Raw genomic sequence first — 14,302 nt, forward strand, 5'->3', positions numbered from 1 at the left:
ATGTGGAAGCTCGGAGGAGGCACGAGGTTTAAGGGGAAGGAGTGGGCACAGTCCCACAAACTCTCTAATCTGTGCACGGGCCGTGTGTAGGGATCCTGTCGCCTCCTCTCTCCTGTGGTGAAGGCACTGGCCTAGACCCCTAGGTTGCCTGAGAGCCGGAGCAAAAGCCAAAGCCTAACCTACCCCAGGAAATGGTCATAGGCATAGAGTGCCATGCTAGGCCAAGCACGCTGCTGCAGGGTTGTGACTGTGTCTGCTTAGTTCGGCATAGCAAGGTGAATCCCGGGCGTAAACTCGGAGACAGGGAGAGCAAGTCCCAAGAGGCAACAGCTCTCCCGCGGCTCTTCTTCCCTCCCGCGCACAGTGAACACCCAAAGCCTTTCTGAGGAAGCAGCAGCGAAGTGCGTTTCGTGCCATGTGAAAACCTCTGCGAAAGCATAGCAGTCGCTGGGAAATTAGAGTCGGATCTGAGAGCTGCTGTTGCTGCTTGCTTTAGCCTAGTATTTGCAGAACGATGGGAGAAACCCGCATGGAGCGAAAGCCTCTTTGCCCTGGCATCCCCTCTGGGAAAGCACAGCATTCTTTGGGAAATCAGAGTCCGGTCTGAGGGATGCTCCTGTTTGCTTGAGCTGGTCTCCTCAGCACGGTGTAATAAACCCATATGGAGCGAAATCCTCTATGCCTGGGCATCCCTGCTGCATGGGAGAGAAGCGCGATTGCACCTGTGGAAAGAGCCTTAAGGAAAGGGAAATGTTTTTCACTCTGCTCCCCAGGAGCATATCTGTGGAAAGTGCAGCAAGCTGCCGGAGAGAAGAGCAGGAGCCGTTGGACTTCTGGTCTGGAAAATATTGCGAAGCAGGAGAGCCGGCAATACAAGTATCCCCGGCTCCCAGTGCAGAGAGACAGAAGCCTGGCTGCTAAGGAGACAGGAAGGGATGCGTAGGGCAGGGCGCGTGCTCCACACTTAGGAAGGAATCTGTGCAGAAAGCATGCCTGTCCTGAGCCTCTGGGCCCAAGGAGACAGCAGCTCCTTGGCCAGCTGTCCCTGGGGCAGACATGCGCTAGCCTCCAGGCGCCTACTCTGAACTCGCCGAATCAGCTCTCTGAAATAATGCGGAGTCAGATGCCGTCTTCCTCCATGATGGGGAAGCTCGGAGGAAGCATGGTGTTTAAGGGGAAGGAGTGGGCACAGTCCCCCAAAGCTCCCTAATCTGCGCACGGGCCTAGTGCAGGGATCCTGTCGCCTCCTATCTCCTGTGGTGAAGGCACTGGCCTAGACCCGGAGTCTGCCTGATAGCCGGAGCAAATGGCAAAGCCTAACCTACCACAGAAGATGGTCATAGGCATAGAGTGCCATGCTAGGCCAAGCACGCTGCTGCAGGGTTGTGACTGTGTCTGCTTAGTTCCGCATAGCAAGGTGAATCCCGGGCGTAACCTCGGAGCCCGGGAAAGCAAGTCCCAAGAGGCACCAGCTCTCCCGCGGCTCTTCTTCGCTGCCGCGCAGAGTGAACACCCAAAGCCTTTCTGAGGAAGCAGCAGCGAAGTGCGGTTCGTGCCAAGCTGAAAACCTCTGCGTAAGCATAGTATTCCCTGGGAAATCAGAGTCGGATCTGAGGGCTGCTGTTGCTGCTTGCTTTAGACTCGTATTCGCAGCACGATGGGAGAAACCCGCATAGAGCGAAAGCCTCTTTGCCCTGGCATCCCCTCTGGGAAAGCACACCATTATTTCGGAAATCAGAGTCCGGTCTGAGTTATGCTCCTGTTTGCGTGAGCTGGTCTCCTCAGCACGGTGTAATAAACCCGCAGGGAGCGAAATCCTCTATGCCTGGGCATCCCGTCTGCCTGAGAGAGAAGCGCCGTTGCGCCTCTGGAAAGAGCATTAAAGAAAAGGGACACGTTTTTCAGGGCGGTCCCAAGGAGTAGTCTGTGGTAGGTGCAGCACGCTGCTCGGGGAGAAGAGCAAGTGCTGTTGGCCATGGTCTCGAAAAGGTGGCGAAGCAGGAGACCGGCCCTGGAAGGCACAGCGCCCGGAGGAAATACAAATGTCACCCACTCCCAGTGCAGAGAGACAGAAGCCTAGCTGCGAAGGAGACAGGAGAGGATGAGTAGGGCAGGGCATGTGCTCCACTCTTGGGAAGGAGTCTGGGCGGAGAGCATGCCTGTCCTTAACTCTGGGCCCAAGGAGACAGCAGTTCCTTGGCCACCCGTCCCTGGGGCAGACATGCGCTAGCCACCAGGCGCCTACTCTGAACTCGCAGAAACAGCTCCCTGAAATAACGGGGAGTCAGATGCCATCTTCCTCCAGGATGTGGAAGCTCGGAGGAGGCACGAGGTTTAAGGGGAAGGAGTGGGCACAGTCCCACAAACTCTCTAATCTGTGCACGGGCCGTGTGTAGGGATCCTGTCGCCTCCTCTCTCCTGTGGTGAAGGCACTGGCCTAGACCCCTAGGTTGCCTGAGAGCCGGAGCAGAAGCCAAAGCCTAACCTACCCCAGGAAATGGTCATAGGCATAGAGTGCCATGCTAGGCCAAGCACGCTGCTGCAGGGTTGTGACTGTGTCTGCTTAGTTCGGCATAGCAAGGTGAATCCCGGGCGTAAACTCGGAGACCGGGAGAGCAAGTCCCAAGAGGCAACAGCTCTCCCGCGGCTCTTCTTCCCTCCCGCGCAGAGTGAACACCCAAAGCCTTTCTGAGGAAGCAGCAGCGAAGTGCGGTTCGTGCCATGTGAATACCTCTGCGAAAGCATAGCAGTCGCTGGGAAATTAGAGTCGGATCTGAGAGCTGCTGTTGCTGCTTGCTTTAGCCTAGTATTTGCAGAACGATGGGAGAAACCCGCATGGAGCGAAAGCCTCTTTGCCCTGGCATCCCCTCTGGGAAAGCACAGCATTCTTTGGGAAATCAGAGTCCGGTCTGAGGGATGCTCCTGTTTGCTTGAGCTGGTCTCCTCAGCACGGTGTAATAAACCCATATGGAGCGAAATCCTCTATGCCTGGGCATCCCTGCTGCATGGGAGAGAAGCGCGATTGCACCTGTGGAAAGAGCCTTAAGGAAAGGGAAATGTTTTTCACTCTGCTCCGCAGGAGCATATCTGTGGAAAGTGCAGCAAGCTGCCGGAGAGAAGAGCAGGAGCCGTTGGACTTCTGGTCTGGAAAAGATTGCGAAGCAGGAGAGCCGGCGATACAAGTATCCCCGGCTCCCAGTGCAGAGAGACAGAAGCCTGGCTGCTAAGGAGACAGGAAGGGATGCGTAGGGCAGGGCGCGTGCTCCACTCTTAGGAAGGAATCTGGGCAGAAAGCATGCCTGTCCTGAGCCTCTGGGCCCAAGGAGACAGCAGCTCCTTGGCCAGCTGTCCCTGGGGCAGACATGCGCTAGCCTCCAGGCGCCTACTCTGAACTCGCCGAATCAGCTCTCTGAAATAATGCGGAGTCAGATGCCGTCTTCCTCCATGATGGGGAAGCTCGGAGGAAGCATGGTGTTTAAGGGGAAGGAGTGGGCACAGTCCCCCAAAGCTCCCTAATCTGCGCACGGGCCTAGTGCAGGGATCCTGTCGCCTCCTCTCTCCTGTGGTGAAGGCACTGGCCTAGACCCGGAGTCTGCCTGATAGCCGGAGCAAATGGCAAAGCCTAACCTACCACAGAAGATGGTCATAGGCATAGAGTGCCATGCTAGGCCAAGCACGCTGCTGCAGGGTTGTGACTGTGTCTGCTTAGTTCCGCATAGCAAGGTGAATCCCGGGCGTAACCTCGGAGCCCGGGAAAGCAAGTCCCAAGAGGCACCAGCTCTCCCGCGGCTCTTCTTCGCTGCCGCGCAGAGTGAACACCCAAAGCCTTTCTGAGGAAGCAGCAGCGAAGTGCGGTTCGTGCCAAGCTGAAAACCTCTGCGTAAGCATAGTACTCCCTGGGAAATCAGAGTCGGATCTGAGGGCTGCTGTTGCTGCTTGCTTTAGACTCGTATTCGCAGCACGATGGGAGAAACCCGCATGGAGCGAAAGCCTCTTTGCCCTGGCATCCCCTCTGGGAAAGCACACCATTATTTCGGAAATCAGAGTCCGGTCTGAGTTATGCTCCTGTTTGCGTGAGCTGGTCTCCTCAGCACGGTGTAATAAACCCGCAGGGAGCGAAATCCTCTATGCCTGGGCATCCCGTCTGCCTGAGAGAGAAGCGCCGTTGCGCCTCTGGAAAGAGCATTAAAGAAAAGGGACACGTTTTTCAGGGCGGTCCCAAGGAGTAGTCTGTGGTAGGTGCAGCACGCTGCTCGGGGAGAAGAGCAAGTGCTGTTGGCCATGGTCTCGAAAAGGTGGCGAAGCAGGAGACCGGCCCTGGAAGGCACAGCGCCCGGAGGAAATACAAATGTCACCCACTCCCAGTGCAGAGAGACAGAAGCCTAGCTGCGAAGGAGACAGGAGAGGATGAGTAGGGCAGGGCATGTGCTCCACTCTTGGGAAGGAGTCTGGGCGGAGAGCATGCCTGTCCTTAACTCTGGGCCCAAGGAGACAGCAGTTCCTTGGCCACCCGTCCCTGGGGCAGACATGCGCTAGCCACCAGGCGCCTACTCTGAACTCGCAGAAACAGCTCCCTGAAATAACGGGGAGTCAGATGCCATCTTCCTCCAGGATGTGGAAGCTCGGAGGAGGCACGAGGTTTAAGGGGAAGGAGTGGGCACAGTCCCACAAACTCTCTAATCTGTGCACGGGCCGTGTGTAGGGATCCTGTCGCCTCCTCTCTCCTGTGGTGAAGGCACTGGCCTAGACCCCTAGGTTGCCTGAGAGCCGGAGCAGAAGCCAAAGCCTAACCTACCCCAGGAAATGGTCATAGGCATAGAGTGCCATGCTAGGCCAAGCACGCTGCTGCAGGGTTATGACTGTGTCTGCTTAGTTCGGCATAGCAAGGTGAATCCCGGGCGTAAACTCGGAGACCGGGAGAGCAAGTCCCAAGAGGCAACAGCTCTCCCGCGGCTCTTCTTCCCTCCCGCGCACAGTGAACACCCAAAGCCTTTCTGAGGAAGCAGCAGCGAAGTGCGGTTCGTGCCATGTGAAAACCTCTGCGAAAGCATAGCAGTCGCTGGGAAATTAGAGTCGGATCTGAGAGCTGCTGTTGCTGCTTGCTTTAGCCTAGTATTTGCAGAACGATGGGAGAAACCCGCATGGAGCGAAAGCCTCTTTGCCCTGGCATCCCCTCTGGGAAAGCACAGCATTCTTTGGGAAATCAGAGTCCGGTCTGAGGGATGCTCCTGTTTGCTTGAGCTGGTCTCCTCAGCACGGTGTAATAAACCCATATGGAGCGAAATCCTCTATGCCTGGGCATCCCTGCTGCATGGGAGAGAAGCGCGATTGCACCTGTGGAAAGAGCCTTAAGGAAAGGGAAATGTTTTTCACTCTGCTCCGCAGGAGCATATCTGTGGAAAGTGCAGCAAGCTGCCGGAGAGAAGAGCAGGAGCCGTTGGACTTCTGGTCTGGAAAAGATTGCGAAGCAGGAGAGCCGGCGATACAAGTATCCCCGGCTCCCAGTGCAGAGAGACAGAAGCCTGGCTGCTAAGGAGACAGGAAGGGATGCGTAGGGCAGGGCGCGTGCTCCACTCTTAGGAAGGAATCTGGGCAGAAAGCATGCCTGTCCTGAGCCTCTGGGCCCAAGGAGACAGCAGCTCCTTGGCCAGCTGTCCCTGGGGCAGACATGCGCTAGCCTCCAGGCGCCTACTCTGAACTCGCCGAATCAGCTCTCTGAAATAATGCGGAGTCAGATGCCGTCTTCCTCCATGATGGGGAAGCTCGGAGGAAGCATGGTGTTTAAGGGGAAGGAGTGGGCACAGTCCCCCAAAGCTCCCTAATCTGCGCACGGGCCTAGTGCAGGGATCCTGTCGCCTCCTCTCTCCTGTGGTGAAGGCACTGGCCTAGACCCGGAGTCTGCCTGATAGCCGGAGCAAATGGCAAAGCCTAACCTACCACAGAAGATGGTCATAGGCATAGAGTGCCATGCTAGGCCAAGCACGCTGCTGCAGGGTTGTGACTGTGTCTGCTTAGTTCCGCATAGCAAGGTGAATCCCGGGCGTAACCTCGGAGCCCGGGAAAGCAAGTCCCAAGAGGCACCAGCTCTCCCGCGGCTCTTCTTCGCTGCCGCGCAGAGTGAACACCCAAAGCCTTTCTGAGGAAGCAGCAGCGAAGTGCGGTTCGTGCCAAGCTGAAAACCTCTGCGTAAGCATAGTATTCCCTGGGAAATCAGAGTCGGATCTGAGGGCTGCTGTTGCTGCTTGCTTTAGACTCGTATTCGCAGCACGATGGGAGAAACCCGCATAGAGCGAAAGCCTCTTTGCCCTGGCATCCCCTCTGGGAAAGCACACCATTATTTCGGAAATCAGAGTCCGGTCTGAGTTATGCTCCTGTTTGCGTGAGCTGGTCTCCTCAGCACGGTGTAATAAACCCGCAGGGAGCGAAATCCTCTATGCCTGGGCATCCCCTCTGCCTGAGAGAGAAGCGCCGTTGCGCCTCTGGAAAGAGCATTAAAGAAAAGGGACACGTTTTTCAGGGCGGTCCCAAGGAGTAGTCTGTGGTAGGTGCAGCACGCTGCTCGGGGAGAAGAGCAAGTGCTGTTGGCCATGGTCTCGAAAAGGTGGCGAAGCAGGAGACCGGCCTTGGAAGGCACAGCGCCCGGAGGAAATACAAATGTCACCCACTCCCAGTGCAGAGAGACAGAAGCCTAGCTGCGAAGGAGACAGGAGAGGATGAGTAGGGCAGGGCATGTGCTCCACTCTTGGGAAGGAGTCTGGGCGGAGAGCATGCCTGTCCTTAACTCTGGGCCCAAGGAGACAGCAGTTCCTTGGCCACCCGTCCCTGGGGCAGACATGCGCTAGCCACCAGGCGCCTACTCGGAACTCGCAGAAACAGCTCCCTGAAATAACGGGGAGTCAGATGCCATCTTCCTCCAGGATGTGGAAGCTCGGAGGAGGCACGAGGTTTAAGGGGAAGGAGTGGGCACAGTCCCACAAACTCTCTAATCTGTGCACGGGCCGTGTGTAGGGATCCTGTCGCCTCCTCTCTCCTGTGGTGAAGGCACTGGCCTAGACCCCTAGGTTGCCTGAGAGCCGGAGCAAAAGCCAAAGCCTAACCTACCCCAGGAAATGGTCATAGGCATAGAGTGCCATGCTAGGCCAAGCACGCTGCTGCAGCGTTGTGACTGTGTCTGCTTAGTTCGGCATAGCAAGGTGAATCCCGGGCGTAAACTCGGAGACCGGGAGAGCAAGTCCCAAGAGGCAACAGCTCTCCCGCGGCTCTTCTTCCCTCCCGCGCAGAGTGAACACCCAAAGCCTTTCTGAGGAAGCAGCAGCGAAGTGCGGTTCGTGCCAAGCTGAAAACCTCTGCGTAAGCATAGTATTCCCTGGGAAATCAGAGTCGGATCTGAGGGCTGCTGTTGCTGCTTGCTTTAGACTAGTATTTGCAGAACGATGGGAGAAACCCGCATGGAGCGAAAGCCTCTTTGCCCTGGCATCCCCTCTGGGAAAGCACAGCATTCTTTGGGAAATCAGAGTCCGGTCTGAGGGATGCTCCTGTTTGCTTGAGCTGGTCTCCTCAGCACGGTGTAATAAACCCATATGGAGCGAAATCCTCTATGCCTGGGCATCCCTGCTGCATGGGAGAGAAGCGCGATTGCACCTGTGGAAAGAGCCTTAAGGAAAGGGAAATGTTTTTCACTCTGCTCCGCAGGAGCATATCTGTGGAAAGTGCAGCAAGCTGCCGGAGAGAAGAGCAGGAGCCGTTGGACTTCTGGTCTGGAAAAGATTGCGAAGCAGGAGAGCCGGCAATACAAGTATCCCCGGCTCCCAGTGCAGAGAGACAGAAGCCTGGCTGCTAAGGAGACAGGAAGGGATGCGTAGGGCAGGGCGCGTGCTCCACTCTTAGGAAGGAATCTGGGCAGAAAGCATGCCTGTCCTGAGCCTCTGGGCCCAAGGAGACAGCAGCTCCTTGGCCAGCTGTCCCTGGGGCAGACATGCGCTAGCCTCCAGGCGCCTACTCTGAACTCGCCGAATCAGCTCTCTGAAATAATGCGGAGTCAGATGCCGTCTTCCTCCATGATGGGGAAGCTCGGAGGAAGCATGGTGTTTAAGGGGAAGGAGTGGGCACAGTCCCCCAAAGCTCCCTAATCTGCGCACGGGCCTAGTGCAGGGATCCTGTCGCCTCCTCTCTCCTGTGGTGAAGGCACTGGCCTAGACCCGGAGTCTGCCTGATAGCCGGAGCAAATGGCAAAGCCTAACCTACCACAGAAGATGGTCATAGGCATAGAGTGCCATGCTAGGCCAAGCACGCTGCTGCAGGGTTGTGACTGTGTCTGCTTAGTTCCGCATAGCAAGGTGAATCCCGGGCGTAACCTCGGAGCCCGGGAAAGCAAGTCCCAAGAGGCACCAGCTCTCCCGCGGCTCTTCTTCGCTGCCGCGCAGAGTGAACACCCAAAGCCTTTCTGAGGAAGCAGCAGCGAAGTGCGGTTCGTGCCAAGCTGAAAACCTCTGCGTAAGCATAGTATTCCCTGGGAAATCAGAGTCGGATCTGAGAGCTGCTGTTGCTGCTTGCTTTAGACTCGTATTCGCAGCACGATGGGAGAAACCCGCATAGAGCGAAAGCCTCTTTGCCCTGGCATCCCCTCTGGGAAAGCACACCATTATTTCGGAAATCAGAGTCCGGTCTGAGTTATGCTCCTGTTTGCGTGAGCTGGTCTCCTCAGCACGGTGTAATAAACCCGCAGGGAACGAAATCCTCTATGCCTGGGCATCCCCTCTGCCTGAGAGAGAAGCGCCGTTGCGCCTCTGGAAAGAGCATTAAAGAAAAGGGACACGTTTTTCAGGGCGGTCCCAAGGAGTAGTCTGTGGTAGGTGCAGCACGCTGCTCGGGGAGAAGAGCAAGTGCTGTTAGCCATGGTCTCGAAAAGGTGGCGAAGCAGGAGACCGGCCCTGGAAGGCACAGCGCCCGGAGGAAATACAAATGTCACCCACTCCCAGTGCAGAGAGACAGAAGCCTAGCTGCGAAGGAGACAGGAGAGGATGAGTAGGGCAGGGCATGTGCTCCACTCTTGGGAAGGAGTCTGGGCGGAGAGCATGCCTGTCCTTAACTCTGGGCCCAAGGAGACAGCAGTTCCTTGGCCACCCGTCCCTGGGGCAGACATGCGCTAGCCACCAGGCGCCTACTCTGAACTCGCAGAAACAGCTCCCTGAAATAACGGGGAGTCAGATGCCATCTTCCTCCAGGATGTGGAAGCTCGGAGGAGGCACGAGGTTTAAGGGGAAGGAGTGGGCACAGTCCCACAAACTCTCTAATCTGTGCACGGGCCGTGTGTAGGGATCCTGTCGCCTCCTCTCTCCTGTGGTGAAGGCACTGGCCTAGACCCCTAGGTTGCCTGAGAGCCGGAGCAAAAGCCAAAGCCTAACCTACCCCAGGAAATGGTCATAGGCATAGAGTGCCATGCTAGGCCAAGCACGCTGCTGCAGGGTTATGACTGTGTCTGCTTAGTTCGGCATAGCAAGGTGAATCCCGGGCGTAAACTTGGAGACCGGGAGAGCAAGTCCCAAGAGGCAACAGCTCTCCCGCGGCTCTTCTTCCCTCCCGCGCACAGTGAACACCCAAAGCCTTTCTGAGGAAGCAGCAGCGAAGTGCGGTTCGTGCCATGTGAAAACCTCTGCGAAAGCATAGCAGTCGCTGGGAAATTAGAGTCGGATCTGAGAGCTGCTGTTGCTGCTTGCTTTAGCCTAGTATTTGCAGAACGATGGGAGAAACCCGCATGGAGCGAAAGCCTCTTTGCCCTGGCATCCCCTCTGGGAAAGCACAGCATTCTTTGGGAAATCAGAGTCCGGTCTGAGGGATGCTCCTGTTTGCTTGAGCTGGTCTCCTCAGCACGGTGTATTAAACCCATATGGAGCGAAATCCTCTATGCCTGGGCATCCCTGCTGCATGGGAGAGAATCGCGATTGCACCTGTGGAAAGAGCCTTAAGGAAAGGGAAATGTTTTTCACTCTGCTCCCCAGGAGCATATCTGTGGAAAGTGCAGCAAGCTGCCGGAGAGAAGAGCAGGAGCCGTTGGACTTCTGGTCTGGAAAAGATTGCGAAGCAGGAGAGCCGGCAATACAAGTATCCCCGGCTCCCAGTGCAGAGAGACAGAAGCCTGGCTGCTAAGGAGACAGGAAGGGATGCGTAGGGCAGGGCGCGTGCTCCACTCTTAGGAAGGAATCTGGGCAGAAAGCATGCCTGTCCTGAGCCTCTGGGCCCAAGGAGACAGCAGCTCCTTGGCCAGCTGTCCCTGGGGCAGACATGCGCTAGCCTCCAGGCGCCTACTCTGAACTCGCCGAATCAGCTCTCTGAAATAATGCGGAGTCAGATGCCGTCTTCCTCCATGATGGGGAAGCTCGGAGGAAGCATGGTGTTTAAGGGGAAGGAGTGGGCACAGTCCCCCAAAGCTCCCTAATCTGCGCACGGGCCTAGTGCAGGGATCCTGTCGCCTCCTCTCTCCTGTGGTGAAGGCACTGGCCTAGACCCGGAGTCTGCCTGATAGCCGGAGCAAATGGCAAAGCCTAACCTACCACAGAAGATGGTCATAGGCATAGAGTGCCATGCTAGGCCAAGCACGCTGCTGCAGGGTTGTGACTGTGTCTGCTTAGTTCCGCATAGCAAGGTGAATCCCGGGCGTAACCTCGGAGCCCGGGAAAGCAAGTCCCAAGAGGCACCAGCTCTCCCGAGGCTCTTCTTCGCTGCCGCGCAGAGTGAACACCCAAAGCCTTTCTGAGGAAGCAGCAGCGAAGTGCGGTTCGTGCCAAGCTGAAAACCTCTGCGTAAGCATAGTATTCCCTGGGAAATCAGAGTCGGATCTGAGGGCTGCTGTTGCTGCTTGCTTTAGACTCGTATTCGCAGCACGATGGGAGAAACCCGCATAGAGCGAAAGCCTCTTTGCCCTGGCATCCCCTCTGGGAAAGCACACCATTATTTCGGAAATCAGAGTCCGGTCTGAGTTATGCTCCTGTTTGCGTGAGCTGGTCTCCTCAGCACGGTGTAATAAACCCGCAGGGAGCGAAATCCTCTATGCATGGGCATCCCCTCTGCCTGAGAGAGAAGCGCCGTTGCGCCTCTGGAAAGAGCATTAAAGAAAAGGGACACGTTTTTCAGGGCGGTCCCAAGGAGTAGTCTGTGGTAGGTGCAGCACGCTGCTCGGGGAGAAGAGCAAGTGCTGTTGGCCATGGTCTCGAAAAGGTGGCGAAGCAGGAGACCGGCCCTGGAAGGCACAGCGCCCGGAGGAAATACAAATGTCACCCACTCCCAGTGCAGAGAGACAGAAGCCTAGCTGCGAAGGAGACAGGAGAGGATGAGTAGGGCAGGGCATGTGCTCCACTCTTGGGAAGGAGTCTGGGCGGAGAGCATGCCTGTCCTTAACTCTGGGCCCAAGGAGACAGCAGTTCCTTGGCCACCCGTCCCTGGGGCAGACATGCGCTAGCCACCAGGCGCCTACTCTGAACTCGCAGAAACAGCTCCCTGAAATAACGGGGAGTCAGATGCCATCTTCCTCCAGGATGTGGAAGCTCGGAGGAGGCACGAGGTTTAAGGGGAAGGAGTGGGCACAGTCCCACAAACTCTCTAATCTGTGCACGGGCCGTGTGTAGGGATCCTGTCGCCTCCTCTCTCCTGTGGTGAAGGCACTGGCCTAGACCCCTAGGTTGCCTGAGAGCCGGAGCAAAAGCCAAAGCCTAACCTACCCCAGGAAATGGTCATAGGCATAGAGTGCCATGCTAGGCCAAGCACGCTGCTGCAGGGTTGTGACTGTGTCTGCTTAGTTCGGCATAGCAAGGTGAATCCCGGGCGTAAACTCGGAGACCGGGAGAGCAAGTCCCAAGAGGCAACAGCTCTCCCGCGGCTCTTCTTCCCTCCCGCGCAGAGTGAACACCCAAAGCCTTTCTGAGGAAGCAACAGCGAAGTGCGTTTCGTGCCATGTGAAAACCTCTGCGAAAGCATAGCAGTCGCTGGGAAATTAGAGTCGGATCTGAGAGCTGCTGTTGCTGCTTGCTTTAGCCTAGTATTTGCAGAACGATGGGAGAAACCCGCATGGAGCGAAAGCCTCTTTGCCCTGGCATCCCCTCTGGGAAAGCACAGCATTCTTTGGGAAATCAGAGTCCGGTCTGAGGGATGCTCCTGTTTGCTTGAGCTGGTCTCCTCAGCACGGTGTAATAAACCCATATGGAGCGAAATCCTCTATGCCTGGGCATCCCTGCTGCATGGGAGAGAAGCGCGATTGCACCTGTGGAAAGAGCCTTAAGGAAAGGGAAATGTTTTTCACTCTGCTCCGCAGGAGCATATCTGTGGAAAGTGCAGCAAGCTGCCGGAGAGAAGAGCAGGAGCCGTTGGACTTCTGGTCTGGAAAAGATTGCGAAGCAGGAGAGCCGGCAATACAAGTATCCCCGGCTCCCAGTGCAGAGAGACAGAAGCCTGGCTGCTAAGGAGACAGGAAGGGATGCGTAGGGCAGGGCGCGTGCTCCACTCTTAGGAAGGAATCTGGGCAGAAAGCATGCCTGTCCTGAGCCTCTGGGCCCAAGGAGACAGCAGCTCCTTGGCCAGCTGTCCCTGGGGCAGACATGCGCTAGCCTCCAGGCGCCTACTCTGAACTCGCCGAATCAGCTCTCTGAAATAATGCGGAGTCAGATGCCGTCTTCCTCCATGATGGGGAAGCTCGGAGGAAGCATGGTGTTTAAGGGGAAGGAGTGGGCACAGTCCCCCAAAGCTCCCTAATCTGCGCACGGGCCTAGTGCAGGGATCCTGTCGCCTCCTCTCTCCTGTGGTGAAGGCACTGGCCTAGTCCCGGAGTCTGCCTGATAGCCGGAGCAAATGGCAAAGCCTAACCTACCACAGAAGATGGTCATAGGCATAGAGTGCCATGCTAGGCCAAGCACGCTGCTGCAGGGTTGTGACTGTGTCTGCTTAGTTCCGCATAGCAAGGTGAATCCCGGGCGTAACCTCGGAGCCCGGGAAAGCAAGTCCCAAGAGGCACCAGCTCTCCCGCGGCTCTTCTTCGCTGCCGCGCAGAGTGAACACCCAAAGCCTTTCTGAGGAAGCAGCAGCGAAGTGCGGTTCGTGCCAAGCTGAAAACCTCTGCGTAAGCATAGTATTCCCTGGGAAATCAGAGTCGGATCTGAGAGCTGCTGTTGCTGCTTGCTTTAGACTCGTATTCGCAGCACGATGGGAGAAACCCGCATAGAGCGAAAGCCTCTTTGCCCTGGCATCCCCTCTGGGAAAGCACACCATTATTTCGGAAATCAGAGTCCGGTCTGAGTTATGCTCCTGTTTGCGTGAGCTGGTCTCCTCAGCACGGTGTAATAAACCCGCAGGGAGCGAAATCCTCTATGCCTGGGCATCCCCTCTGCCTGAGAGAGAAGCGCCGTTGCGCCTCTGGAAAGAGCATTAAAGAAAAGGGACACGTTTTTCAGGGCGGTCCCAAGGAGTAGTCTGTGGTAGGTGCAGCACGCTGCTCGGGGAGAAGAGCAAGTGCTGTTGGCCATGGTCTCGAAAAGGTGGCGAAGCAGGAGACCGGCCCTGGAAGGCACAGCGCCCGGAGGAAATACAAATGTCACCCACTCCCAGTGCAGAGAGACAGAAGCCTAGCTGCGAAGGAGACAGGAGAGGATGAGTAGGGCAGGGCATGTGCTCCACTCTTGGGAAGGAGTCTGGGCGGAGAGCATGCCTGTCCTTAACTCTGGGCCCAAGGAGACAGCAGTTCCTTGGCCACCCGTCCCTGGGGCAGACATGCGCTAGCCACCAGGCGCCTACTCTGAACTCGCAGAAACAGCTCCCTGAAATAACGGGGAGTCAGATGCCATCTTCCTCCAGGATGTGGAAGCTCGGAGGAGGCACGAGGTTTAAGGGGAAGGAGTGGGCACAGTCCCACAAACTCTCTAATCTGTGCACGGGCCGTGTGTAGGGATCCTGTCGCCTCCTCTCTCCTGTGGTGAAGGCACTGGCCTAGACCCCTAGGTTGCCTGAGAGCCGGAGCAAAAGCCAAAGCCTAACCTACCCCAGGAAATGGTCATAGGCATAGAGTGCCATGCTAGGCCAAGCACGCTGCTGCAGGGTTATGACTGTGTCTGCTTAGTTCGGCATAGCAAGGTGAATCCCGGGCGTAAACCTGGAGACCGGGAGAGCAAGTCCCAAGAGGCAACAGCTCTCCCGCGGCTCTTCTTCCCTCCCGCGCACAGTGAACACCCAAAGCCTTTCTGAGGAAGCAGCAGCGAAGTGCGGTTCGTGCCATGTGAAAACCTCTGCGAAAGCATAGCAGTCGCTGGGAAATAAGAGTCGG

This window comes from Mustela lutreola, chromosome 12 (assembly GCF_030435805.1).
Source record: "Mustela lutreola isolate mMusLut2 chromosome 12, mMusLut2.pri, whole genome shotgun sequence".
Classification (NCBI taxonomy): Eukaryota; Metazoa; Chordata; class Mammalia; order Carnivora; family Mustelidae; genus Mustela; species Mustela lutreola.